Genomic DNA, 12,500 nt, shown 5'->3' on the forward strand with positions numbered 1-12,500 from the left:
GATGTTTTTATGTTGACCAGGCTGACATGAGTCTTTTTATAGTTTATATGTGACATATCTGTTTTTGACGTTGTTAATAGTTTATATAGGACATATCTGTTTTGACGTTGTTACTGTTTTAGAATGATGTATTGTTAACTTGTTCTCATCATTTATTTATTTCCTTTACTTACTGGGTTATTTTTCCCTATTGGAGCCCTTGGGCTTAGCATTTTGCTTTTCCAACTGGGGTTATAGCTTGGCTAGTAATGATGATAATAATAATAATAATAATAATAATAATAATAATAATAATAATATACATCCCGGTTATGAATGAGTAATTGCATACGTTCGTCATAAGATGTTTCTCTTTCCAGGAATAATACCGTGATTCAGCTTTAGCTTTATTTTTTATTAATAACATTCCTCGTGGTAGGATAAGACTTATTCTTTTATGGTTTTGTTTACTAGTTTTCTAAGAACGCCAGAGACGAGCAGATAGCCGAAATCTAGAGAGATCTCTCCTCGTTCATTGGTTTATTGAATTGTGTTCGCTATATATATATATATATATATATATATATATATATATATATACATACATATATATATATATATATGTATATATGTATATATATATATATACATATATATATATATGTATATATGTATATATATATATATATATATACATATATATATATGTATATATGTATATATATATATATACATATATACATATATATATATATATATATGTATATATATATATATATATATATGTATGTATATACAAATGCATTTATAAAATAGTATGATAATCGGGTGTAACTTTTTTTTTTTTTTTTGTGCGAGTAAAATGTTAATATTTAGTGGTACTGAACTCAGGGAGACTTAATAACGACGATAATAATAGTAATTATATTAGGACGGTGATATCCAGACTGTACCTGAGTGACTGACAAGGAGAATAAGACACTTGTATTTTTATAGCTTAACAACGTTTCCGTCGGCCAAGTCAATTACCATTCGGGCTATCGTGAACAATACGGGAGGGACGTGAGATAAGGCAATCTCAGCGCGCATGAGAAACCTAATCGGTCGTAGTAAAACCCCAAAACGTAACAAAACGTGACGGTATGTAATAGGCCGTAACAAATCTTGGAGCCCATCCGTCGTGAGACGGGAAGCAGGTGACACCATACTTGGCATCCAACAAAACGAAGAGGGATGCTGAAAAATTCCTTGTAGTTAACGGAACTTGAATACAATGAAAAAAATCATCATCATCATCATCATCATCTCTTCCTTCGCCTATTGACGCAAAGGCCTCGGTTAGATTTCGTCAGTCATTTCTATCTTGAGCTTTTAAATATCTTAAGCTTTTAAATCAATACTTCTCCAATCGCCCTCTCCTACCTCACGCTTCGTAGTCCTCAACCATATAGGCCTGGGTCTTCCAACTCTTCTAGTGCCTTGTGGACCCTCAGAAGAATATTGAGAAAGAAAAAATATTGGTGAAAATCATTACGGTTCGCGCAAACGGGGTTGCAGTAGCCACCGATAATGTGAACCCAAGGTCCTTTAAATATACTGGAGTATGTGTAAAGGACCTTGAACCTAGCATTAAGGGCAAAGGTGTGAGGGTTGCAGCTTCATCCTTAAAAAGGTTCTCGTCTCATGAAGCTGCTCTTGGTGGAAGAAGCCGTATAGATGGATCAAAGGATATTGATAGTGGGGCATTGATAGTAATGATGTTGGTAATAATAATATTAATAAATAATTTTTGGAAACGTACTTGGGTCATATTTTTCTTCTTCTATTATTGTTATTGTTGTTGTTGTTGTTATTATTATTATTATTATTATTACTATTATCATTATTATTATTATTATTATTATTTTTATTTTTATTATTATTTTAAGAAAACCAAAAAATTAGACGAAAGAAAGCATAGTGTCAGAATTAGCTAAAACTAAAACAACAGTCTTGAAGCAGCTGTGTTTGTTGGAAGGGAGGAAGGCAAGGGAAGCCATGTCGTGAAGGGGCATAAGAGAAGGGGGGTTGGGGGACGAGAGCACTTCGTTATTGGAGGTAATGGTATGCACTTCCTCCAAGAGCCCCTCCTCCCCCTCTCCTACTCCTACTCCTCCTTCTGCTGCAGAGAGACGCCCTTCGATTTCCCTTCTCTCTCTCTCTCTCTCTCTCTCTCTCTCTCTCTCTCCTCTCTCTCTCTCTCTCTCTCTCTCTCTCTCTCTCTCTCTCTCTCTCTCTATCTCTCTCGTTGACTACGTTAATTTATAGCTATATTTGTTTATTGAGTATATGTATATGTACACAGGTTTATTATTATTATTATTATTATTATTATTATTATTATTATTATAGTACGTGACCTGTCAAAAATGGCGGTTAGATATATAGGTAGATATGCACGCACGCACCCCCTCTCATCAGGTTATGACTACCCGGTCTCTCCTACCCGAGGGATGGCAAGAGCTGGGCGTGACCGGAATATATATATATATATATATATATATATATATATATATATATATATATATATATATATATATATATATATGTATATGTGTGTGCTCTTTATTATATAGGGGAGTTTATTATTATTATTGTTATTATTATTATTATTATTATTATTATTATTATTATTATTGCCGTCATAAATCTGATTTTAACTTGTAAATGTCGTCTTTCTGACTCCAGAATGAATGAATGAGGCTATACTGATGAAATGTCATCTGAAGAATCGTCATCCTCTCTCTCTCTCTCTCTCTCTCTCTCTCTCTCTCTCTCTCTCTCTCTCTCTCTCTCTCTCTCTCTCTCTCTCTCGGCCCAAACATTGAGTTATATTGGAGTGGAGTGCATTTGATTGTGTAAGTGATATGGCCACATGGAGAGAGAGAGAGAGAGAGAGAGAGAGAGAGAGAGAGAGAGAGAGAGATAGAGAGAGAGAGAGAGAGAGATTGCTCCTAATATCCTTGACAAAAGATTGAGTTCCATCATGAGATGGTTGTGGGTTGTCAATGGGATTCTTTGTATATCTAATTGAACAACGTAGTTATGTACTTATAGTTATTGTCAATATATGTTCATGGTAATACAAAATAAGCGTTGGTGTTTTTGTTTTGATATTATTCTGTTATGCAGTAGTTTTATTTTGATTGATATAAGATATTTGTGTACATAATATCTATATGTATATATATATATATATATATATATATATGTATATATATATATATATATATATATATATATATATATATATATATATATATATATATATATATGTATATATACACATATTGATATTATGTACACAAATGCTTTTATATATATATATATATATATATATATATATATATATATATATATATATATATATATATATATATATATATATACATACATACATACATACATATATATACATATGTATATAAACATATATATATATGTATATATATACATATATATATAATATATGTATATATATACACATATGAATTATACGTATATGCATACGTATAATTCATAGGAGTACGTGACGATTGGATAAGTAAAAACACTAGGAAGAGTAAAAACTATATGATCATATTTCGAAGGTTTTTTTTTTTCTTTCTTTTTTAATTGGGTGATTTTCTATTGAAATTGACAGGTAGCTTTAAGAGAAAGTCTGGTAAGTCTTTGAATTAAATGGAAATTAGGAAAAATATAGGAAACGTTTAGGAATATTTTATGGAGCAATAAAGAAAATCTAAAAGAAAATATTATATAGAGAATCTTGTAATATATTTTGATCAGTTACTCTAGAATGTACGGAAAGGAAAAAATATTAAAAGTAGATTTTAAAGAATTAATTTTAAAATTTCCATAGTCTCCGTTACTTTATTGCCCTTTCCTTGTGTTTTGGAAATATATTCATTATAATGTAAACGAACTGTAAGATAATTAACTTATTTCCGATATAAAGTCAAAGAAAAAGTTTGGAATTTCATAAATTTCTAACGTGAAGTGAAAGATATCTTATTAATTAATCAAATTGTAAATTTAATAAGGAAGAATTAATGAAAGATCTAGATTTAAAATGAGAAAATTACAGAAAATTTTTAAGATTTGATGTATATTCAACTATAGACCGAAGAAAACGTGAAATTTATAAAATTCTTCAGAAATTAAATAGAATTTGCGAATAAAAAGAAATGCTATGAAAATCGAAAAATATGTCAAATTGGACAAATTTTCTATTTATTCCCAAAGAAAGGTCGTGGCAATTGAAAAACTCCTTAATTGGCCTTGAAAAAGGATAGGAAGTTTAGTTCATTCCTTATTAAAAGCTAAAACGAAAGTGTGGCATATTAGCATTTTTCAATTATAACCCAATAAATGTTATGAAATATTGACAAAGTCATATTAAGTAGAGAAGAAAAAAATAGAGTAAAATTAGAAGGAAAGGAGTTGTGTGCATTTTGATAAGTCCCCAAAGAGTAGCGATTGAAGGGTTGAAATTTGATATTCCAAGTAAGTGAAGGAAATTTGTTGAGTTTATATATATATATATATATATATATATATATATATATATATATATATATATATATATATGTATATATATATATATATGTATATATATATATATATATATATACATATATATATATATATTTATATATATATATATGTGTGTGTGTATATATTTACATTATATATATATATATATATATATATATATATATATATATATATATATATATATATATATATATAACTCAACAAATTTCCTTCACTTACCTAGAATATAAAATTTAAAACCTTTATATAAATGTATATACATATATATATATATATATATATATATATATATATATATATATATATATATATATATATATATATATATATAGAAAAGCGATTCTTCTCAAACTGCCGATTGGAATCATGAATGGGAAAGAAGATTATTTTTATAAGAAATTCCCGAATAGAAGTTAATAAAGAAATGTCAAAATTTGACAATTTCTAAATGAGAAAGTCAAATGAATATAATTTAAAAATTTTATATTTTTAATGCAGGGCAAAGGAAATTTCATGAAATTTTAGGAATAAGGTTAAATTACAAAAAAATCCAATATTAGAACAAAGGTAAGCAAGGTGGGAAATTTGATAAATATCCAAAGTGGAATTGTGAAATTCCTGATAATTTTTTAATAAAGTTGAATAACAATAGTGAAATTTAATTAAGAAAAGTGTGAAATTTGATAAATATCCAAAGTGGAAGTGTTAAATTCCGCATAATTTAAAATAAAATTAAATAATAATATTGAAATTTAACTAATGCCAATTTAGAAGAATGAATGATTCTGTAATTTTTATGTATTCTGGAAGTGGTGACGAATTTTCGCGAAATTTTCCTTAACGGTTCATTATAGTGAAATTTAAAAAATTTCAATCAAGAAAAATGTGATTCTGTAATTTTTACATATTACCGAAGTAGTAACGAAATTTGACTTACCGATTAATAATAGTGAAATTTAATAAATTTCAATTCAGAAGAATGAATGATCATGTAATTTTTATATATTCCCGAAGTAGTAACGAAATTTCGCGAAATTTCTCGTACCTGACGCTAAACGCTACCTCGCTCATCGGGGCTTCCCCACCGATTTGAATTAGCCTGAGAGTTAAGTCACGGGGCCCCGTGGCGCAATGGTAGCGCGTCTGACTCCAGATCAGAAGGCTGGGTGTTCGAGTCACTCCGGGGTCACTGGAAATGTTTTCCTTGTTTAATTATGCTTAGGAAATTATTGTTACTTAATATAATGTTTTTAAAAGTAATGCAAAATTGTTTTTTTATATTTTTATTTTGGCTGGATTGTAAAAATAGTTTTATAATCTTTTGATGGAACTTACATCATAGTTTGAAATATTTGTTGTCCTTCGAGGTGGTGGAAAACCGTATGGTGGATATAGGAAGCGAAAGTATATTTCTTTTTCAATTTAATCAGTTGGTTGTTTTCACGGAGTAATATTTGTTGAAATCAACATGATAGTCTATAAATAGATGATTATTTAGAATAAAACGCGAATAGTTTACTGTCCAGTCGGGCACACGTCACTCTTGGGATGTTGAAAAATCAATCGTTGCAAGATTTATTTCCAGAGTAAAAGCGGCTTTGAATTAAGAAAACGGAAGTTTTTGCAAAGAAAACGAAGGCGTGAAAGAAAACGTTTCTCTTGACACCGGTGATAGTTTTTTCATTTTATTTTTTATTATTTTTAACTAGGTCGGTAGAAAGGTAACTAATAATTTAAATTATTCATAAAGGAAAAAAGAAAAACTAAGATTTTACGAAGTTTGTATATACTAGAATGTGTATCGAATTAGCCATCTTGGATAGCTCGAATAATTAGCTTGATTTTTATGTTACTCAGCTGATCGCTCACTGTGGCACCTTGGCACTTATTTAGGGCTCAGGTGAGTGTGTGTTATAGCGTAAAGTTACGGAGGATGTGCCAATTTGCCACCAAACATTGTTATTGCATAATTTTTATCTTTTTTTATGAAATACACATCTACAATCTTACAATTTATAGCATATATACATCATAGTATAATACATGAATAATTGTTTATTTTACATATACTGTGTTTAGAATTGCAATTTTTACTATTGTTTTATATAAAGAAAATATATAGACTCGTGAATACTTTTTTAATAGAAGTTTTAAATCCTATTTTATTTACATTAAACGTATTTATCTTTCTATTTTTAATATATGTATGTAATTGCGGGTCAGTATTTGAAAATCCTAAGTATCTTCCCATCCATAATATTCCTGCAATGAAATCCGGTATTATAACCATTGCCGTATTTTCATCCTTCTTTGAATCTGCTTCAAAATCTAGCTTTAAAATCCTTAACCTATTACTAGTTTTCATTTCATATGGTTTACACTTTGGAATTAAAATTCTAGAGCTAAATTGAAGCATTAAAGTTTATTTATATCCAGTGGGGCCAGAATTAGAAAATATTTGAAATATACTGCCAAGTTTTACATCAAGTAGGTAAATCTGCATTTTGTCCTTGTCAATGCAAAATTTTAATTCTCATATTTTACGCAAAATATTCCAATGGTCGGGCAAAATTTGGAAATTATTGCACGCTTTTAAAGTAGCCATCTCTGGTTTCTACTTAACATGGTGATTCTTTCATCAATTAATGACTCCTTAAATTGATGACATTATTTTTGCAGTATCGACTACTAACACGACTAATTTTAATCTTGCCAATGGTCTTCCACTATATTGGGTTAGAGTTCTCTTGCTTGAGGGTACACTCGGGCACACTTTTCTAACTTATTTCTCTTCCATTTGTTTTGTTGAAGTTTTCATAGTGTATATATGAAAGATTTAATTTAACGTTGTCACTGTTCTTAAAGTATTTTATTTTGGTTGTTCATTGTTTATTTCCTTGATTCCCTATCCTCTCTCGCCTATTTTTCCCTGTTGCAGCTCTTTGGTCTTACAGCATCCTGCTTTTCCAACTAGGGTTGTAGCTTAGCTTGTAATAATAACAACAACAATAACTATACTGGTTAACGTATCACGGGAGAAATAACTTCTATCAACTATAGACAAATCACATAATATCAATGTTTGCCAATAATAGTGACAAGGAACTACGAACTTCTTCACTTCTCCCTATAATGCTGACCAACTAACATGAACTACTTCCCTTTTGCCTGTAATGATATCAGCCCAATGTTGCGTTTGATTGCAATATCAGCCCAATGTTGCGTTTGATTGTAATGATACCAGCCCAATGTTGCGTTTGATTGCAAAGATATCAGCCCAATGTTGCGTTTGATTGCAATATCATCAGCCCAAAGTTGCGTTTGATTGCAATGATGTCAACCGAATGTTTGGTTTGATGGCAATGACGTCAGCCAAAAGTTTAATTTTATTGCAATGCTATCAGCCCAATGTGCCGTGTGATTGCAATGATGTTAGCCCAATGTTGCGTTTGATTACACGGATTTCAGCCCAGTGTTTGGTTTGATGGCAATGATACCAGTCCAATCTTGCATTTGAATGCAATGATATCAGCCCAATGTCGCATTTGATTGCAATGATATCAGGCCAATGTTGCGTTTGATTGAAATACTATCAGCCAGTGTTGCGTTTGATTGCAATGATATTAGCCCAAAGTTGCGTTTGAGTACAATATCAGCCCAATGTTGCGTTTGATTGCAATGATATCAGGGCAATATTGCGTTTGATTGCAATGATATTAGCCCAAAGTTGCGTTTGAGTACAATATCAGCCCAATGTTGCGTTTGATTGCAATGATATCAGGGCAATGTTGCGTTTACTACAATGATATCGGCCCAATGTTTGGTTTGATTTTAAAGATATCAGCCCAATGTTGCGTTTGAATGCAATGATATCAGCCCAATATTGCGTTTGATTGCAAAGATATCAGCCCAATGTTGCGTTTGAATGCAATGATATCAGCCCAATATTGCGTTTGATTGCAAAGATATCAGCCCAATGTTGCATTTGATTACAGTGATATAAGCCCAATGTTGCGTTTGAATGCAATGATATCAGCTCAATGTTGCGTTTGATTACAGTGATAATAAACCCAATGTTGCGTTTGGTTGCAATGGTATCAGCCCAATGTTGCGTTTGATTGCAATGGTATCAGCCCAATGCTGCGTTTGATTGCAAAGTAATGAATAAGAGGCGCCAGAAAGCACACTTGCTCCTTCCACTTATCCTCGCTATATTTAGCCTTGTGCATTCCCCACTCATCGTTTATCGAAAGCACTTAGCAAGATCATTAGTTGAGAATCCTTAAGGCAATCTGCAAGAGATGTGGGTATTTAATGCTGTGCTTGTAATATGATATGTGGTGGTGCTTGGTGACGACATCACTACAGAAATCTTCTTTGGTATTAGTTTATCTCTCTCTCTCTCTCTCTCTCTCTCTCTCTCTCTCTCTCTCTCTCCTCTCTCTCTCTCTCTCTCTCTCTCTATATATATATATATATATGTATATATATATGTATATATATATATATATATATATATATATATATAAGTTTTAAGAGTTTGATATAATAGGTCAAGTTAGTAAAAACGAAAATGGAAATTTTAATTAATAGTTGTTGAATATTTAAGAAACCATAATTATATTAATAATGGTAACGTTGAGGATAATGATAATAAGGATATGAAATATGGCTTAATATAAACATATATTCTTAGCAATAAGTATTTTCTGACAAATAAAAAGTTGCTGAATACATCCCTGCTTTAACATAAGGTTGGTACACCCTGGTACACCCCTACTTTGCTCTGAATAACCAATAGATAGTGCAGGAAGAGATGGCAGAGTTGGTGGGCTGGGCAAAACAGAGGAACTTACCACGCATTAAGGGTATAGCCAGGCTGACACTTGCACGAATGTGTGGCATGCATTTGTCAGGACTCGAGTCGTGAGCTGGCGTGAAGTGTTCGTAAACCCGTCGTGACATCGTGGCATGTCGTGACGAGAATTTTGAAATGTTCAAAATTTTGGTCACGACAAAATTTCGTGACCGGGTCGTGAACTATGCGCGAACTGTTCGTGAACTCGTCAGGACGATGCGGGAAGTGCGCAAACTATGCGTGAACTCGTCGTGCCAGTTCGTGTCGATGTGGACAGGTCAGCTGTGATTCTGAGGTAATTTTTTTTATTTTTTTTTCATCTTCCAGTTCGTGCCACAAAATGTCACGACTTGCCACGACAAATTTGTGGCAAAAAGTCGTGCAAGTGTCAGGGTACCTTATGGTTGGGTGTACTTCTCCAGAAGAAGGTGTACCAGTAATTTATGCGTCCTACTGTACATACACACACACCTCTTCCTCTGGAAGATCCTGGTTGATAATCAAGAATGAAATGGATTATTCAATCGCCCCATCAATCGGGATCAATGATTGAGTTTGATCAAGCAATTGAGAAACGGAAGCTAGGTCTTGATTGAAGCTTTTCGTTATTAATTGAGGTTATTTTTTTGTTAGGTGGTTTGTTTGTTTGTCTTTGTTTCTGTCTGCTTATGTAATTGTTGAAGTTCTAAGTTATTAATCGAGATTATTTTTGTTAGGGAGTTTATTTATTTGTTTGTCTGTTTATGTAATTGTTACAGTTGTATCTGAAAGTTAATATGGATATCATTATGAAATGCTGATGAATGATAAATAGTATTAGAGATGTTGGGGCCATTTGAAAATCGAATGAAGCACTTATGTAGGAAGGATCCCTTTTGAATGTCAAGACGTTAATTCAATCAACTATTGACGTTCGATTGATTTGATGATCGATTTTTATTACGTCGTTTGAACCTTTTTTTCGGTTTTTGTGTCTGTTCTTCCCAATTAGTGTACCTGAGCCGTCAAAAATCACTTCTAAATATTTAGATAGATATACGCGCACTTTCACACACAGATTCAACCCTCTCACCCCCTCCCCCTATCGTAACGACAACCCGCTGGTTTGGCAATTTGCGGGAGTGAGTGGTTTGCGAGTAAACCTTTTGGGGAATCCCCGCTCACCAGGAAAGGAATGAGTACTCCGAGGTGAGGATGGCAGATTAATTTTTGCCAAGTTGGACATGATGCGTCTTACCATGCTAACGATATTTTATACTTCAGAAGCAGATCATCTGAAAGCTATATGCCTTTTAAAATGACACCTTTGCTTTTTTGGGTTTAATTGAATATTCTTTTATTCTTTATTTATGATAAATGATATCGGTGGCAACGACCTTAGATGTCAGGATACCAGATAACCTTCAATCAATCAATCAATCAACTCCCTCTCCCCCATGAGCATGGCAGGAAAGAAATGTATATATATATATATATATATATATATATATATATATATATATATATATATATATATATATATATATATATATAGCCAGACACTTGCTCTTTATTATATAGAGGAAATGGGTGGGGGGGGGGGGTTGATATATGTCGCCAGCATACCTCACTTGGTGCATTGTATGCGTTACTGAAGGATCTTTGTCGAGTCTCTTTTGCCCCAAGGATCACTTCTTCTTACCCTTGTACTTCACATCTCTTTTCCTTATTTCTTCCATCTTGCGTATAAGCTCTTATCTTCAATTTAATGGTTCAGCTGCAGGGTTTCTTTCTGTTGCACTTGGGTGCTGAATGGCTTCCCTGGCCCTAACGCTTTGGCCAAATTCCAAAGATCCAATCGTACCTAAACTATAGTCAATTCTTTTTAGCGAGGCAGATTTGCCCCGACTTGCAGCGGTGCCCTTTTAGCTCGGAAAAGTTTCCTGATCGCTGATTGGTTAGAGTTATCTTGTCCAACCAATCAGCGATCAGGATACCTTTCCGTGCTAAAAGGGCACCACTGCGAGTCTGTGCAAATCTGCCTCGCTAAAAAAAATTTGACTATAGACGAGATCATTAGATTTTCCGTTAACCACGACATTTACCTTTGTTTGAATTGGAAAAAAAATACGTGTTATTCCTAAAATCAGAACTGAACAGAATAAGAGGAATTTCGTAAACCACATAAATCCTCTTGTTTCTCCAGGTAACGTAACAGAATTTAGATAGAAGAATGTTGGATTTTAGTATTTAAGTTCAATATTCAGTTACTGAGGTCAAGAGAATATTTTCGGATCGTATTTTTTTACCCTGACCCAGGAGACTTTTGAATCTTTTAGAATCCACATTTTGAAGACTATTACAAAAAATGGTATTGCCATAGATGGGGATATCAACATTGATAACATCTGAAAGTTCAAATCAAAGGGAACGGGAATAGGTAATCAGACGACACTTGAATAACAGGGAGTTAAAGAAGTTTTAGTTCATTCTTGGAGACTCCATTTGCTCTTGAGTAGAGTAAATTCGTTTACTGTGTTACTGTTCACTGGAAGTCTGTTCCAGGTATTTGCTATTTAGTATGTAAATAAATTTCTACCTTGAGTGATGTATCCTGTGTCCTTAATACTGTTCGCTGGAAGTCTGTTTCATGTATTTACTATTTCGTATGTAAAGAAATTTCTACCTTGAGTGATGTATCCTGTGTCCTTAATACTGTTCGCTGGAAGTCTGTTTCATGTATTTACTATTTCGTATGTAAAGAAATTTCTACCTTGAGTGATGTATCCTGTGTCCTTAATACTGTTCACTGGAAGGCTGTTCCATGTATTTACTATTTCGTATGTAAAGAAATTTCTACCTTAAGTGATGTATCCTATGTCCTTAATACTGTCCACTGGAAGTCTGTTTCATGTATTTGCTCTTTAGTATGTAAAGAAATTAATAACCTCAGTGGTGCTGTATCCTGTGTCCTTAAAGCATACAAGTGGTTTTAAATAATGACCCCCATTCTCAGGCACCTCTGTGACATTCAGATTGCGAAGAATCACACGGGACTGAGGAAATGCACTTATTACCTTAACGACTC

At 32.6% G+C, this 12,500-nt stretch overlaps 2 protein-coding genes and 1 non-coding gene across 8 annotated transcripts in view; 2 read left to right on the forward strand and 1 right to left on the reverse strand.

Moving 5' to 3' along the window:
- LOC137617233 (afadin- and alpha-actinin-binding protein B-like) overlaps nt 1–12,500 on the reverse strand; it is a 402,814-nt gene that overhangs the window by 301,781 nt on the left and 88,533 nt on the right. The window lies entirely within an intron of this gene.
- The window catches only part of LOC137617234 (protein amalgam-like), a 170,347-nt gene that overhangs the window by 25,727 nt on the left and 132,120 nt on the right, over nt 1–12,500 (forward strand). The gene's annotated exons all lie outside the window — the stretch shown is intronic.
- Nucleotides 5,693–5,764, forward strand: TRNAW-CCA (transfer RNA tryptophan (anticodon CCA)). Its single transcript has one exon. It is a non-coding gene; the product is annotated as a tRNA-Trp (tRNA).

This window comes from Palaemon carinicauda, chromosome 23 (assembly GCF_036898095.1).
Source record: "Palaemon carinicauda isolate YSFRI2023 chromosome 23, ASM3689809v2, whole genome shotgun sequence".
In the NCBI taxonomy this organism is placed as follows: Eukaryota; Metazoa; Arthropoda; class Malacostraca; order Decapoda; family Palaemonidae; genus Palaemon; species Palaemon carinicauda.